The 16,593-nt window shown below is 36.5% G+C and overlaps 2 protein-coding genes across 7 annotated transcripts in view; one reads left to right on the plus strand and one right to left on the minus strand.

The window, feature by feature from the left end:
• Window positions 1-16,593, plus strand: part of EXOC1 (exocyst complex component 1) — a 204,396-nt gene that overhangs the window by 67,643 nt on the left and 120,160 nt on the right. The gene's annotated exons all lie outside the window — the stretch shown is intronic.
• The window catches only part of CLOCK (clock circadian regulator), a 60,499-nt gene that overhangs the window by 37,613 nt on the left and 6,293 nt on the right, over window positions 1-16,593 (minus strand). For 2 of the 6 annotated variants that reach the window (XM_068186752.1, XM_068186747.1), the window contains exon 2: window positions 12,926-13,027. The gene's annotated coding sequence lies outside the window, so the exon portion shown is untranslated. Of the gene's footprint in view, window positions 1-7,549; window positions 7,703-12,925; window positions 13,028-16,593 lie in introns of those variants that run through there. The other 4 variants (XM_068186749.1, XM_068186748.1, XM_068186750.1 and 1 more) reach the window with 4 other exon arrangements.

Consider the following 16,593-nt stretch of genomic DNA (forward strand, 5'->3'; position numbering starts at 1 on the left):
AGTGGCAGAAATAATGTTTGCAAATCATATGCAACTAGTCTGTACAAAAAAAGACATGGCTACATGTTATGATTCCACTTGCTCCCCTTTTTTTAAGGCCCCACCCTTCCTTGGCTCTCACTGAAGGTGCACACCCCTTTAGCTTTGGCCACACACTGAAGCAGATTTGTGAAACTATGTGTTTAAAAGAACACACATATCACACAGTTTTAATAAGAACAAAATAATAAAGAATGAATTTTAAAAGTGTGGCTACATCTGTCTTTGAAAATTGGCACAGCTAAGAAACAGTACCCCTCCATAAAGAGCAGGAACATCTCAGCTACATCTCCCACTCCTGGTTCTATAACACAGTACCCTGGGTTAGACTGGAGTATGTGTTGGGTTTCCACATCTAAAATACAATATACATTTCATAATCAAGCCTGGCTTAAAAGTATACCAACTGTCTCTTTAAATGGTGCTTAACCCAAAACTAGCACTTCACAACAGGCATTTAGGTCAAGAGAAGCTAATTACCAACCTGTTAGTGTTACAATTCAAAAAGGAAAACTTTCACATCCCTGTGTGAATCTCCATTTCCTTTAACAGAATGTTGGGAAGATACAACCTGTAGTCAGCTAGCCAGCTGAAGAACAGATCCGAAATTAAAGCTCACTGTGCTGAGGAAAAAAGTGCTATAGATGGGCTAAAATCTGCAGTCTGCTATTTTCTAACATGAGCCACATAAACTTGGTACAATTCACAATGAACAAATAAAATCAAGCTTCCTTCTTCCAGCCTCTTAGATGGAACTGAGAAGGCAGTCAATTGACAAGTTTTTTCCAGAAGTTCAAAAAGTGAAAAAATTCCACACACACATTCTGGAGTTTAAATTCCTACTGAATATGATAACTATCCCATAAAATTATTTACAACATACAAATAATTGTTTTTCTACAGAATAAAGTTATCAGACAATAAAAAAATCTTCAGTTGATGATTTCTCAATATTAAAAGAAATTTAAAGAAAAACCTTGGAAATACACTACCAAGATATCTATCCTGGAGTTAAAAACACTTTGATATAATTAATATAATTTAAAATGTGCATATTTATGAAAATGAGCATTATAAATTTTAGATGTTTTATATCCAACACAAATGTTAGTTTAACAATCAATTTTTCTAAAATGTTATTTCACATTTTCATCAAAGCAAAAATACTAAGAAGAATCCTAACAAACCAAACCAAAGAAGAAAAATTTATAAAACATTTAATTCCTATACTGGAAAATAAACATGGTAATTCACCAAGAAATGAGACAGACTAAAGAGTCAAACATTGGCTTTCCTATACCCCAATAATAAAAGGAAAGAATACCACATACAGAATGTCAACTACTTTTTGAAAACTGTCCTGGAGAAAATTAACTATCAATTTCAACAGACATAATTATTACACATTGAAAGCAAGATAACACCAAGGAAATTCTTATTCCATGCAAAATTTCTGTTTGGTGTTGATATAAATGCAGGCTTAAGTTTAGAAAATGAGACTTTATCATTGTTATTATTACTGCAACAACACTCAGCTATCCGTCTCAATTACTCTTCCTGAAATCCATGAACCTACATATTACATGAGCACTTCAACTGTCAAACTTTTAGCAAACTTTTTAAAAGGTTAAACAACATCCACTGCTCTCCCCTCATCCCTCCAGGTAGTTGCTTCATCATAAAAGGCAATCAGGTTGGCCAAGGATGATTTGCCCTCAGTGAATCCGTGCTCCTGACCCCCTTCTTGTTACCCACGTGAATAGAGATGGCCTCCAGAAGGAGACATTCCATCACCTTTCCAGGGATTGAGATGAGGTTGACTGGCCACTAGTTCTCTGGGTTCTCTTTTTTTGCCATTTCTGAAGACCAGGGTGACATTTGCTTTCTTCCAGTCCTCAGGTACTTCTCCTGATTGCCCTGACCTCTCATGAGCAGCCTCATTATGGTGTCCACCAGCTCTCTCAGCACTTGCTGATGTAATCCATCAGGGCCTATGGACCTGTAAATAGTTTACCTGCGTGTTCTCTGACCCAATCCTCCTTGACCTCCTTGAAGGAAAGTCTTTCCTCCAACATTAGTTTACCCTGGTCTCCTGAGTCAGATATTCTGGAGAGCAGGTCTTGCCAGTGAAGACCAATGCAAAGAAGTCATTCACTGTCTCCACCTTTTCCGCATCCTCTGTCACCAGGGTCCCTTTCCATTTACTAAGAGGCCCTCATTATCTTAGGTTTTTCTTTTGTTATTTATGTATTTGAAGAAGTCCTTCTTGTTGTCCTTGACATTCTCAATCAGATTCAATTCCAGGTGGGTCTTGGCCCTTCCTGTTGCGTTTCTACTTTGACAAGCACTTTATATTGATTCCAAGCAGTCTGTCCCTGCTTTCTTTTCCTGTGTATTTCCTGGTTACAGTCAAAAAATGACAGCAGTTTTTTATTCATTCATGCAGGTCTCCTGCCCCCTTTGTCCAACTTCTTGCTTACTGTTCTTGAGCCTTAAAGGAGTCGTGCTTGCCTTAAAGAAGTAATGCTTGAATATCAACCAGCTCTCCTGGACTCCTGTTCCCATGGGACTCTTTGAAGAAGATCCCTGAAGTCCATGGTTGTAATCTTAATTGCTGCCCTGCTTCATCCTTGCCCTTTAAAGTCCATAAAGGATATAGTTTATGAGTCTTAAATCAGTTTTAAGGGACATCAAATTATTTTATATCATCAACTTACTCCTTTAAGATACAATTATCTAGCACATCCAGAAAATCTTACTGCCTCTTATTTATGCCCACATGAAAAAGTGATGGGAGGGGTCAGAGGGGAACTGGCACACCAGTTCCAGACAACTAAAAAAAATGCCAGACAACTAAACAAAATGAACTCAAAGGATTTTTGTAGGTGGTTTTGTTGGAGTTTGGTTTTGTTAGTTTTTTTTTGGTTTTTTGGGGTTTTTTTTTTGCTTGTTTTGTTTTGCCCTCTTTTCTTTGGCTGGTTTTCTCTAAATAGGAGACAAAGATTTATTCCTAACTCATGGTCAGGGTATTTACCTAGAATGGGGAAGAAGTAAGACTAAGTACTTCCTCTGAATCTGTCCACAGATGAAGAATTACCACATGAAAGATAGCAAAAGCAATACTCACAGACCACACAGGTAAGTACATGGCTACAGAGACCAGGCACTTCACACTCTACAAGCACTTTTACCTATCTCCCTGATCAAGCCAGAAGTTTGTGTAATGTTAGCCTTTGACCATTTCTCTGACCACTCATTTCCATGGCCACATTAAATTCCCTCTCTTCAGCTACCATTAATATGTGATCAGTCAACAGATGCTAAAACTGGTCCAGCCCCAAACTAACCCAAATATTGTTTCATTCAGCTAAATCAACTACATTTGTTTCACCACATGACTGCTCAAAAGCTGTGTTGGCACAGAGGAAGGGGAAGCAGCAAATCACCAGGTTAGACATCTTTTGGTAACAATGGCATTTCATGCTGACATACATCATGTGTTAAATCACAACCAGAGACCAAAATTAGGAAAAACAAGATTCAAATTTGTGCTCAAAGAGATGAGCACTGTAGTTACTACCTGAGAAGCCTGCATCATATTTAAAGGAAACATCTTTACTCTCCCACGCGCTGCTGCCTCTCACATGACAATCCATGAGAAATTAAACTTCTGGGCAGAATGCGACTTATTCTTATATACTGATCCAGACTCACAGATCAGCTTCTGGATATGAAAACAAAACCAGAACTCAGCCTTACAGTCAATGGGACTCTCAAGCAAAATGTAAATATATATACTTGATGTGTTGTTTAGTTGTCAACCTATTTATCAAACAGCGTGTTAATTAGCACGAACTTGGATGGTTTTAGGATGATCCTCAGTACAGATACTTATACAAGGATATTCCTCTAAATTACTAATCTGAAACTAAGACAATTTGATGAATGATTTATATCAACAGTAGCTATTTGTAACACTTACAATTGTGCAGGTATACCAAATGGACATAATTTTTTTTTAATTGACAACAGTTGCTAACAGCAACACCCAAGAACATATGGCAGGTATTTTAGAAAGCCACTATTTTATTTGAAACTTAATTATCTATATCACACAGAAATGCATGTAAGTAAAACACTTCTAAAAATATTTAGTGCTAGTCACCACTTTACTTTTTACAAATTGATTGCACAATCCATGATCTGTGCAGCTGTGGAAGTGCTTCTGGTTCCTAAATTTCCCAGCATGGGTGACTCATGCACAGCTAAATTATTCTGTAAAACTCTTGTGAAGAGTGGACTGTTTGCCTGCCTGAAAAATGGAGTAGGCAGTGTATTTCACTGGAAAGCATCTTCAAAATGAAAGAAGTGAGACTTCACATCTCCATAAAATGAGACAGTTGGAAAATTTTAAGCTACAACACTGAAGTGCAGTCCAAGTAAAAAATTACCAAACAAGAAGCTCCTCCTCCCTATCTCCACCCACCACTTTCCCCAGAAGTCCTGCACATCATTTTGGAGACCACAAAGTGGTAACAAAATGAAAATGAATGAGGTAGCTGAGAAAAGGACAAAACAAAACATGGGAAGCACTAGGGGATGGACATTTCAGTGTATTTCCACTGTAAAAGAAGAGCAGGTTTGGGACCACTTGATGAAACTGAATAGCCACAAGTCTATGGGACCTGATGAGATGATGTTGCCATGCCACTCTCCATCATATGTGAAAAGCCATGGCAGTCACACAAAAACCCCGTTGACTGGAAAAACAGAAATATCAGTCCTATCTTTTTAAAAAAGGGAGAAATGAAGATCCGGGGAACCAAAGAACAATGAGTCTCATCTCTGCGTCTGGAAAGGTCGTGGAAGCAATTTTAAGGCACATACAACACAAGCAGGTGATCAGAGCCAGCCAGCACAGCTTTGCTAAGGGCAAATCGTGCCTGACCAATCTGGTGGCCTCCTATGATGGAGCAACAGCTGACAAGGTTAAGACCAACCAATGTCATCTAACTAGACTTCTGTAAGGCTTCTGACAGGGTCCCACACAAGACCCTTTTCGCCACATTGGAGAGACACGGGTTTAAATGGTGGACTATTGGAGGGAAAATTAACTGCATGGATGGACACAGCCAGAGAGTTGTGGTCAATGACTCCATGTCCAGATCAAGGCCAGTGACAAGGGGTGACTGTATCCAGCTCTCGGATCCTCAACACAAGAAAGACATGAACCTATTAGAGCAGGCCCAGAAGAGGCCACAAAGATGATCAGAAGACTGGAGCACCTCTCCTATGGAAGAGGGGCTGAGAGAGCTGAGGTTCTCCAGCCTGAAGCAGAGATGGCTCCACAGAAACCTCACTGCAGCCTTCCAGTACTTGAAGGGGGCTTTTAAAAAAGAGGGAGAGCAACTTTTTACACAAGCAGATACAGAACAAGGAGGAACAGTTTAAAACTAAAAGAGCAAAGATTTAGGTTAGATGTTTGGAAGAAATTCTTGATTCAGAAGGTGCCGAGGCACTGGAACAGGTTTTCCAGAGAAGCTGTGGATGGCCCGTCCCTGAAGTGTTTGAAGCCAGGTTAGATGTGACCCTGAGCAACCTGATCAGGTGAATGGCATTCTCTATTCATGGGGGAGCAGGATTGGAACTAGATGATCTCGAAGGTCTCTTCCAAACCAAGCCTTTGATTCTATCCAAAAAATATGTGGCAAAACACTTCTGTATTAGCAAGCTTACTATTATAGTCCTATGGTTAACAAGCTTTAACAGAAGTAAAGAACTATTTTCCAGAATTATAGTAGTGTCTGACAGATCCTTCAATTTATCCCTCAATACAACTACCCGTTACTGAAAAAACAAGCTTATACTGTAAAAAGATCCTCAACACTATACTGCAGAATTCCAGATTTTAATTTCACTAAAGAGAACACTGGAGTCACTCTTTTGTCAGAACTTTCAACAGAAGAATCTGGGCTCAAATGGAATTACAGTGATTGCAAGAGTTGAGATAAAGGACAAGTATTTCATATACAAAGACCTTAACAGGGAAAGGGGACACCCCCATTAAAAAAAAAAAAAAAAAAAAAAAAAACAACAACAACAACAAAAACAAAAACAAACCAACCCAAACAAATAAACTAACAAACCAACCAACCAACCAAACCAAACCAAAAGAGAAACACAACTCCCAAAAAAGTAACAAACCTGAAGAGTTTTGCAATTGATACAGAGAGGAAATAACTGTGCTTCTAGCTAAAGAACAAATAAAACTAAGAAAAAAACAAGTTTAATTTTATTTTCCCTATAAACTTTTGGCACTCAGTAACCACTTTGGGTATTGATGCTAAGTGTCTTTTTGACACCCTGCTACAAGCAAAAATCAAAGGAAATAGAACCAGCCATCATCTAGTCATATTGGACTTGTTCAGGTAGAAAAGATGATACATTACTGAAACAAAAGACAATAGTGCTGCATGAACTAAACAGAAACAGCAATGCAGCAAAAGGAAAAAAGTATATAAAATCAACTCCAAATTTAATTTAATTTTACTGTAATCACTTTGCATATATTCTTATAAGGAAATAAAGGAAGAGTAACTTTACTTAATTCAAATATTAGAGCACGGAACACAACTGAATTTCTTAATGTTCAGGAAACAAAGCTCAAAGAAAAATTATAGTTTAAAGTAATACTAACATTTAACATTTTTAACAGTCTTTGTTTCTAAAACATTATCTATTTATGTAGATAATGAATTTTCTCACTTTTTCTTCATTCTCCTGAGCAACAGAAGCATGCACTCCGTCCTCTGAAACTTTCAGAGCTTGTGCTAAGTCCAGAAAACCTACTGAAATCACCTTCTGAGGGTCACCAGAGAAACAGCAAAAGACAAACAACAAATTCCTTCTTCTCATATATCAGTATCATCTTCAAAATATTGGCTCCAGTCAATTTAATTGTAAATTAAGTTAATTAATTATGATTAGAATATTACTCTTCAGGCACAGGGAATTTTTATAATGAAGGCTTTTAATACCTTCCAGACTAATTCAATGCTCATAGCAAAATTCTGCCATGTGTCTCCCATTCCTTCAAAAATATTTTAAGATCATCATATTGACTGAAGGACAAAATGTATCAGGAAATTCTAAACCAAGTTCTTAAAAACTTTGCAGCTCCAATATTTAATAATGGAATTTTCAGGATTAGATTAAGGGTGGGGAACAGGTCACAGACTCAGCTCCTTTTTGTATTTTTGTATTTTGGAAATTCAGATTCTATCCTGACACTCCATATACTTTACAAAGTTTCAAATGAGTCCTCAAAGTTATTTCTGTGAGAACTATTAGTCCTTTTAACCATCTATAATATCCAACAAAAAAATCGTATCGACTATTTAGGACCACACTTGCTACACTTGTGTGACTTTAAACTCCTTTCCTCAGTTTTTTAATTTTTATCTGATATAATTCCCAAGTTTTTCTTTCACAGAAAGTTATTTCTGTGTACCAAGAGAGCTGCTTCTGAGTGCTTACTTCCTGCCCCTTAAAGTAATCTCTGCACTCCTGAGATGCCAACGTTAAGGAAAGTTCCGTGTCTGACCATCCAGGAGTCACTCCGGCAGTCACTCCCACCATCAGAGACCTTCCGTGCTGGGATCGAGGCCCCTCCACAGTGAGTGGTTCTATCCCTCATACAGCTCTTTGCTCAACTAACAAAACCTGATCATCCAGCGCTTAGGTCCCTAAAAGCAGCACTAAGAAATATTTAGAAAAGCATTATAGCTATTTCAATGTACAATTAATATATCAGTCATCAAAAACCAAGATTTCAATCAGGTTTTATTTAACTCCCTTCTGCTCACCATATCGCAAGAATGGTTTTAAAGACCTAGGATCTTGCTAGTGGCCTATGAAGCACTGGTACTGAGGAATGGGATACCAAAGTTATCAATATTCACAAGTCCTGAAACTAATATGAATTTTATGTTCAGGCCATGTGCTAACAGGGTAATGAAAACAGCTGTATTGTTTGAAGCACACATTAAAGCTCGAAACAGTTTACTTATATCAAGCACATTAAAAATTACACAAACAGAGCACTTCAACGTAACAGTGAAATATTCTTAAGGCAAGATTACTTAATAAGGAGTCTTCAGAACTTACTGGCTTACAACTCACATTTTGACTCTCAACATTTTTCTTCACTTTAAATTGAGGCTTATATCTCAATTTTGAACAAATTAAATAATACTGCAAATAACTTTATTGTTTTTATTAAAGCCAGTGATTTTTTTTCAAACAGTTTCAAAATGCTTCTGCTACTTATGCTGTTACAAGCTTAATAGTTTTGGGTGGATTTTAATGATTATATTAAAAAACTGTGGGTTTAAACATCCCTATCAACAGAAATCCTAATTGAATGTTGGAAATTTTCTGGAAAAAATGCTGAAAGACGAAGTCAAGAATCTGCAAAGATCTAATAAACAAGGAACATAGCTGAATTTAGTATTAATTACTGGCTTAGATATCATAGCTGAATTTAGTATTAATTACTGGCTTAGATATATGAGATATTATACTACAGTTAAGCATGCAAAAATCTTGGGAAACTCTGAACTTAAAATTAAACAGGGCAGATGGAGAGTACTCTTTCAACTGCTATTTCAAGATAAAATGATTTAACACCAGCACCTAAATATCACTCAGATTTTCAACACCTTAACATCTGAGGAATTCATTCCAGGCAAAAAGAAAAAAAAAATCTGTCATGATTCATGACAGCTAAGGCACGAAAAAGGGTAATAACTGCAAAAACTTGCAAATATCATCTCTTTTTCATTTTTTGTCTTGCTCTTACTTAATGACTGCCATATAACACCGGTCTTGAGATTTTATCAATGCAGATGAGCAGCTCAAGCAAAACATTTGGCATGGGAAGCATACATATTTTCAAATTCTATACAAAAATTATAAAATGAAAGAAATCGGATGACTCCTCTGTTTAACAATTTAAAAATATAAGCAAACTAATCCATCAGAAAATCCATCAGAATTATGCAAGGCAGTTATGATTTAGTCATTTGAACCACTGTCATTTATAGTATTTATGTGCTTATAGTATTTATGTGCTTCTTAGACATAGTGTATATTACAAAAATTGAAAAGAAGTATTTCTGGCACTTCAAAATTTTTCTAAACCAGCACCCAAACTCATGGCTGGACTTGAAGCATAGATACATATCTTAGAGGTTCACTGCCCTCATCTACTGACCTATAACCAAAGTGAACAAGTATGGCTCTGTCCCCATTAGAAAGTAATCTGAAACCGTAGAAATGGATCAGTAGATCAAAGCAGCTGGTGCTGACACTCCTATGCTAGCTGTTCAAGAGGGTTTATTTTGGATTAGATTTCATCTGGTCTCCAGAAGCAAACATCACTATCACATGGACCATTCAAATTTTTCCAGGAATTTCATGATTGATGCAGAACTCCATGTCCCTAGTAGAGACAGAACATCACTCTGCACCTACAGCAGAGCTCACAGACGAGTCTTCTGAGAAAGGAATGTAGTTCAAACACACTGAGCCAAACAAGCGGCAAGGGGAGACAACAGCGAGATCTTCTCCAAAGCAGTTTTAATAATCCAAATCAGAACTGTAATGCATACATTGGAGTTATACCCTACTTTTCAAACCAAACTAATCAAAAGAGATGTCATGTCACAAACAGAATACTTGATGGCACTAAAAGACTTCAGAAAAATTCCTCACAATTGAAAAACAAAATCATGATGAAAGACCATTTACTGGCTACCACAAAAAAATTATTTCCTCTGTGCCAGAATTCAGCAGAAGACATAAATCTAGATATCCCTACTCCTTAGGCTAAATTTCTCTTTTCTTTGCTTATTTACATCATCTTTTATGTCCTGTTTTCTCACTTCAAATATTTTACTTCACTTCTTGTTTCTACCTTATTTCTTTCAGCCTTTCTCTCACTTATTTATTCATTTCCTCCTATTACCTGTGCTATTAAATACAGTAAGGGAAAAGTAAATCTTCTTGCTTCTCTGAACTTTTAGACACAAAAGTTGTTTTTTCCCTGGAAATTCAGATAGTATAGTCTGAGACAGGTTTGTAAGCACTGCTACTGTGATTTAACTTGCTCTAGCTCAAACAAAATTTAAAAGGGGCAAAGGTGATCATGGGCTTACTGCAATGACTCAAACTGATCTCTAAATCCTGTGTTAACCAACTATGGGAATTGAGAAAAATCAGATTAATGACACAGGAGTATTAGTCTACCGTAAGACTGAAATTAGCCTGGTTCTAAACATCATCTCGGAGAACAGCCCCAGGAACGAAGAAATACTAAGGGAAGCTGATCAAGGAATCTATGGAATTCAAGAACTTTATTAAAGAAATACTAGATAAAATACATTTGGTGTATACACAGCTTTTTACCTTAGATATAAAGCCAGGAATATATTGCCTAATCTCTGCCCTTTATCTTCTGGGATATGTAATTTATATAATACTTTAATCCTCTAGATTTTAGGTTATATGCCAGTTTCTCCTGGAACTATAAATTACAAATAGGATTTTTTTAACCTTTTATTTTTTCACATACAATTAATTCATTAGTTGCTTAGAATAACCAAACTATTCAGACTCACCTAGTATCACTGACGTTCAAAGTACAAGATCCAAATAAATTTCCAGATGATTTCATAAATGAAAGAATGGGCTTCTCTCGACACTTGCTAAATTAGATGAAAACAAAAAAAATCAGATCTCTTTAGAGCAATTCCTAAACAAAAACTGCCTTTTAAGAAAGACAACACTATACAAATTTTCACAGGTACATAATCTGAAAATTTTAAGTATACTGTATTGCCTTTCCATTTCAGAACAAATATGGTCTTCATGTTTTAAAAACGTCACTTGGAAAGCAGTCTCAAAGATGCACAACACAAAGAGGTTTTAAGGATGCTAAAAAAGAAGTATTTCATAACTTTTAACCACACACACCTGCACTGTCCAAAAAGATCAATTTTATTATGATAAAATATTGATCTCGTGAACATGAGAGTAGCAAAAAAGAGAAAAAGCAAAGAATAGAGAAAAACTGAATGAAAAAAATCAACAACAGTTATGGAAACATACTGCTGAAGCAGAATTTGAAGGACCAAATCAATAGTACATGCATGATAAAGTTAAGGAAAAGTACAAAGAGTGCAAAAGAAAATCTTCTTACTCAGTGTTTGTACCTGACACTACAATGGAGTCAAGGAGATTAGACCTGTTTACTTCTCACAGTCCAGCTAGAACATGCTCAGTAGCCCTGTCTGCTTATGACTAAAAGGATTTGGAACATATCTACCTCATCTGATTTGGACAGATGAAATGGATTTAGGAAATTCATTGAACTGGTACAAAACATATTTTCAGAAATCTATCAAGCTGCCTAATGTAAGTGGGACAGAAAAAAATACTGCAGCAAATAACAATTTGTTTCTCCTAAAACCTTGAGTGCCTGCTCCAGCATATGCAGGTGCTTTATTTTTCCAGTGGCAAGATTTTCATGGCATTTTGCATCAAGAAAACAGTATGCTCTTCCTTCTAAACTTATTCTCAGACACAATCTGATGTTTGGTCGAATTTTAGGTGAAGGAGACATATAACAGAAATTTAAGTCTTAGTAAATTATAAGCAACTAAAACCAGGGTTCTGGAACAGGAAGTGTCAAGCATCATTAATTACAAGCACTGCTACCTATAATTCCATTCATGACCATACTTCATGTATGACCAAGCACCTTCAATGCATTATAAACCACTAGGAATACAGGAAGGCTTTCTGCCAGCAAGACAAAATAATTCCATTTCAGCAAGATTGACTCAATGTCAGTTCTACACCAATAGATCAATTTATTGGGGTTTTTTTTACCCAGTATAAAAGTGTATGTTTTGACCCAGTCACAAAAAACAACAGAACATCTGAAAAATAACACCAGCTTAGAAAGATAAAACATAAAAACCCATACATGAAGTCTATAGAGGGCCATGGCCATGATCCTCATGCTACACTGAATCAAAATCCCTTTGTTGCTCAAAAGATGAACCACAAATCAAGTACCCTGCTGCTCTGTGCTTCTCTCTGTGTGATGCACAAAGCAATCAGCAACCTTACTGCAAGATACAACATGGACAAATCTTGCAAAGATGAAAATCTGCACCTCCTGGCCCATCCTCAGCTGGACAGTGCACAGTGTCCAATTAAGGAAGCAGGGAGAAGCAACCCTTTCATAAATAAGGTGACATGTGAACAGGGACCGTGGCACTTGAACCCATTAAGAGCATTCTTCTGCTGTATCCTTACATGAATGGGGTATTGAATCACCTCAACAACAGCATATGCAAAAAAAAAAAAATCCAAAACAAAACAAAAAAACACCACCCCACACCACAGAACAAAACCCCAAACAAATAACCAAACAAACACTCAGAAAAGCAGTGAGCATGGCAGTACATAGGCTCATTCACTGCAACACATCTCTGGGAGAGACATTAGTTTAGTCTCCAGAAACCACAGGGCCACATTAGCTCGCTGCATTGCTGGGGACAGTGCCTTCATAAGGCCTGGGTTTCTTCTTCCTTCTAGTTTCCAAGGCAGCTCAGGTACAGTTCTGTTGTTTCATTCCATGCTCCAGTGTACAGGATAAAAGCTTATTAAAAGCTTATTTGAAGTTTATTCTTGCTCACACACACCATTAATTTGAATCTCAAATTGAAGTGGAATGTCTACCTTGCCTGAGGTTGAAAAAGAGTTGTTTCTGTTTAAAGCGTTACTGTTCTAGTAGCAATAATATCTACATACTTACTTAAATTACCTAGAAATGCATTGTGCCTTGTAGAGTGGGTGGGTAGCATAAGTAGTTCAAATGTGATGTCATCTGAGTAAAAGTCTTCTTTGGCACAGTCTTCTGAAAAACAACAAAAAACCTCATAGTTTAATGCAAATAAATCTGTTCGAAAAAACTTCTTCGCGATGAGCCCTTGATTATTTCTGTTTTCTCTCCTGCCATTTCAGTAATTTCATATGCATCCTTAAATTGTCAGAAAAATTGCTTTCTAATTTTTCTATTGAATAGAATGATGTAAATACTTGTGAAGGAGAACTTCAACATTGCACACCACCTCTTACGGAGCTCTGGCACTGTCCAAAATCCATACCCATGAGACAAATGCAATAGCCCAATGGTAACATGAAATTTACAGATGTAACGATGTCTACAAAACATTAATATTACAATTATTACCTTACAATTGCTTTGGATTGTATTACGACCTTAATCATACACTATGCAAACTTCTGGAAAGAAACTGCATCAATAAAATCTTAACTGTGTGTACTATGGTTCAAACAGGACACAGGAACTACCTCAGAACACAACCTGAAACTCCCAGAAAACATGGCATGCAACAGCACAAGACTCCTCTCACTGATCAAACTCCCCTGAGTAATCAAACTCTCTTCACTAACAGAAAACCAATTTCAGTAAGATGTGCTGAGCAAAAGCTAACTATACAACAGAGATTTTTATAATCAAATACTCTACTTATTCAACAAAGAAAGAGCTCCCCATCTGATACAGATCATTAATTCTGTATTCCTACACATCATGCTGTATTTTAAATAACATGCACCAACCTGGTAATGCCATCTAACTGATGATAATCCTGCTGGAAAAATCTATTCCTACTGACCCACTGCTGATATTTTCTACTCAGCACTCCCATGTGGCAAAGCATATCCTTTAAGGCATACATAAATCTATTCCCTTGCATTGTATGCAAGGATTGGCGGATTTCCTTTGACATAAAATAACCAAAACAAAGTAACCTCTAAACCCCTGTTCTTTAGCACCTTGTGCCCAGTACATATAACACAGAAAAAAGAAGCTGGCAGCCTGGGGAAGAAGAATGTCAATGTTTGAGGAAGATCTACAGCCAAGTCTAATGGGATAAGAAATGCAGACCACTATCACCTACATATCTATTTTTCTAAGTGGTCAAATGAAATATGAAATTTTAGAAATCAGTTATTTGAATCAAATACCAGCATGTAGATAAAAATGGCATACTATATTCTACAGGGCAGGAAGTTAAGATGAATTTTTAAAAAAAATCTATGCCAGTTTAAGAAAGATTATTTTTCATTCCTCTGTTGGCAACATAAAGTTTAATGTCACTCAATCTAAACCAATCATAAATCTAATTGTCTATATAAAGGCACTACACATTTAACTACAATAATCTGAAAAAGCAATTTCAGTTATTTTAGTGCAAAAAGTTTGTGATCCTTTTGACTTAGATAAAATGGTAGGATGTCAATCACCATCGATGTTAAAAACTTCTACAGTCCCACTCTCAATTGTACTGTAATTCATATGAAGTCCTCCAGCTTGTAGAAAAATAGCTTGTAATAGAAAAATGCAACAGCAATGCCTGAGATTAAATTTTCAGGCACAGGTGCCTGTTTTTTCATTATGCTTTCCAGAATCTGCAAAATATTTTGCTTCTTTTCCTCCAAATCTGTATATTATTTGGACTTGCTTTATGCTGTCTTATGCTTCTATATTCTCATATTACTCATTGCTGATCTATCTTATCATCTTCTTAGAAATGAGAATTTGTTTAATTCACTCACTACGACTCACTTATAAACTTGAATCCTTGTCCCCTTTTCTGAGGTCATTGTCATCATTTTCTATGTCAGTGAAATTCAGATCCCAAGCTTCTCAAGGCTGAAACTCTATCTTATTATCTATGAAACATCATGAAAAGCTCTAGGGCAGCACAAAATGTTTAGCTAATGCTTCTGAGCTGGAAAAAAAGTCTATATTTAAAAAATGAAGTATAACATTTTAACAACAAAAACACTTCCAGAAAAATATATTATATGGAAAATTGCTGAGATGTTAGAGAACTATCAGTGGAAGTACCATATTAGCTCTTAACAGAAGTTCTCAAACACACAAGTGCTAGTAGTAGCACGATTACACATAATGGATGTTGCTGCTGTGGATGGCAAGAAAACTTTATTAAATCACATTACTACATTAAAACTGACAGCAAAGTGTGTGTGTGTGTGTGAGAGAGAGAGAGAATCTGCATTTCTGTTCTGACAGTTCTTGGAAGCTGTGATTCATGCTGCTAGTTACTTTTCTACTCACAGTAGAGGAAAACCCTGTTTCCTTTAGAGTATTTGCTGTTACTAAGAAAACTACTTTAAAATAAGCACAAGTCAAAAACACCTATTTTGCAGTCTGCTATGATATTTTTAAATGAACCATTTTAATACTTGAAATCAATAAATTAAAATTTGTGAAGATTATGAGGTTTGACAAGTATACTTCATATTATACAGCAGTGAATTCTCTAGAAACAAAAGAAGTACAAGCTAATAAAGTTTTCTTCACTTTTACCATTATTAAGATTTTCAGTTTTTCTAAACCAACCAGCAGGACATCCTACATTTCTCTGCTGAGACTTCATAAAAATCTTCTAGTTGATTTCAGTCTGCTGTTTATTATGATAAATAAGTAATGCAAATACAGGCCAGACAGGAAAGAAGCCGAGAAATGCCATTCTAGACATAAATTCAGTTCCAGCTTTTCAACAAGTAACTCCGTGTTACAAGACAGAGGAGTGGGTTTACTGGAACTGTGATTTGGGAAATACCGTCTTTGTTCTTAGGCTGACAGAAAAATATTATTTTTATTATTATTTTGCTATAATGTCACACTACGATATTGTTGGTCCCCCTCCCTTTCCAAAACAGCCCAATATTCTTCCTGTCTCCTCAAGCCCTGGTAACACATACAACTCCTGCTCTCCTATCCAACACAGACCCGGTGCATGCTGAAAAAACAGGTCAGTACCAAAATCCCATTGCATTATGTCTCTCTCAAGAGAGGGCAGTGACACATTTCTCTCTACCCAGCTTGCCCATTTTCCCAAAATCTGTGGTAACATTATAGTCTGTGATTTCCATCCCTGCCACAAACATGGCTACAACTAATCAACTATTTCAAAAGCTACTGGTGAATATGTAAGGAAAGAATGAGAGAAAACAAGGAAAAAGCACAAATCAAATTTCCTTAATAAATCAGGCTTTAAAAAAGGCAACTCCCAACAGCTTTTAATCGAGGAAAACTTCCTAGTTGTTTATTGAGCCAAAGAAATAAGCAGCTTTTGGCAAAATATTTTTTTATCTTTTTACAACTTCACATGTAGGTTTCAAATTAAGCTTTGGAGAACTAAGGTGGGGAAGTTACCACCTGAAACAAAGCAGGTTTTTTCTCCTAAAGCATTTAACATATCTCTAGCAAGTGTAATCTGAAAAATTACATACCTTCTACCTTAGCACACCAGCAGGAGTCTACATTCTCTGTATTCACAACCATCTTCTCAACAGCAACCTCGAAACTCTTGGAACACTGTTCTCCCAAGGTGCATGTCAGTAGCAGCCAAAACTCAACAGGCA

This window comes from Anomalospiza imberbis, chromosome 4, assembly GCF_031753505.1.
Source record: "Anomalospiza imberbis isolate Cuckoo-Finch-1a 21T00152 chromosome 4, ASM3175350v1, whole genome shotgun sequence".
NCBI classification, from domain to species: domain Eukaryota; kingdom Metazoa; phylum Chordata; class Aves; order Passeriformes; family Viduidae; genus Anomalospiza; species Anomalospiza imberbis.